Genomic DNA, 994 nt, shown 5'->3' with positions numbered 1-994 from the left:
TTATCTACATCATGATTTAAAATTACATTTCTAATTTAAGAATTAAAAAACTGCAACAAAAATAAGCTTTATATTTCAACAAATATTTTCAAAGAGATACATATAATTTGCAAATGAGTATTGGAAAAGATTCTCAATATGATTAGTAATCCTGAAAATGCAAATAAATAGGATGTAAAAAGTACTATTGGACACTTAATGATAGCATGGAAAGAAAACTAGAATGACAAATTGAAAATAATTTCTTACCAATTGGTCCCCCTGTCACAAAGACATTACAATATGTATTGAAGCTTCAGATTCCTCATCCAAAAATTATGGAATTGAACAGGATTATCTCTAAAGTCACTTTAATTTTAATATTCAATGAGTAGTTTATTTTAAACAAGATAAATAAGTTGTATATTTTTTCTGTCATTTTTTTTAAAAAATCCTGACTGCTGCATTAATTCAGCTTCTTTGGATAGTTTCTGTAAAGTAATAAGAAGTTATCAGAATACAACAATTTGTCAATAATTTTAGCACTTTCATTAGCAATTTGCAGTATGATCAGAAGTGCTATTACCTTTAAAATATTTTTTATCGATAAGTGGCAGGAATACCATCCTTTATTTTCTGAAATGAAATATTATAATGCCTCTGTTATTAATTTAAACATTGTAAACTGGAAAATATATATCCTGTGTGCTATTATAACTTACAATTTTTACTTAAGATTATTTCCCAGAAAATTAAATTCACACCTAAACTGGGCCCTGGGGTAATGAGTGATCTAACTATAAATTTTACAGCTAAGATATAAACTTAGGAATTGCTATTTTGTGGTCAAAACACTGATAGAATTTTTAAATGTCTTTTCTTTATCCATGGTGTTATGCAATTCCAAGTTCTAGTCAATAGTTGAAAGTTTGGGTATTTAAAAGACCTTCCTAAGATTATGTTAGTATCAACAAGATTAAACGTTTTTAATCCCTGCCCCCAAAGTTGTTTTTCC

This window comes from Myotis brandtii, unplaced genomic scaffold (assembly GCF_000412655.1).
Source record: "Myotis brandtii unplaced genomic scaffold, ASM41265v1 scaffold1021, whole genome shotgun sequence".
In the NCBI taxonomy this organism is placed as follows: Eukaryota; Metazoa; Chordata; class Mammalia; order Chiroptera; family Vespertilionidae; genus Myotis; species Myotis brandtii.
The sequence above is the reverse complement of the archived record's forward strand: the minus strand, read 5'-3'. Positions refer to the sequence as shown.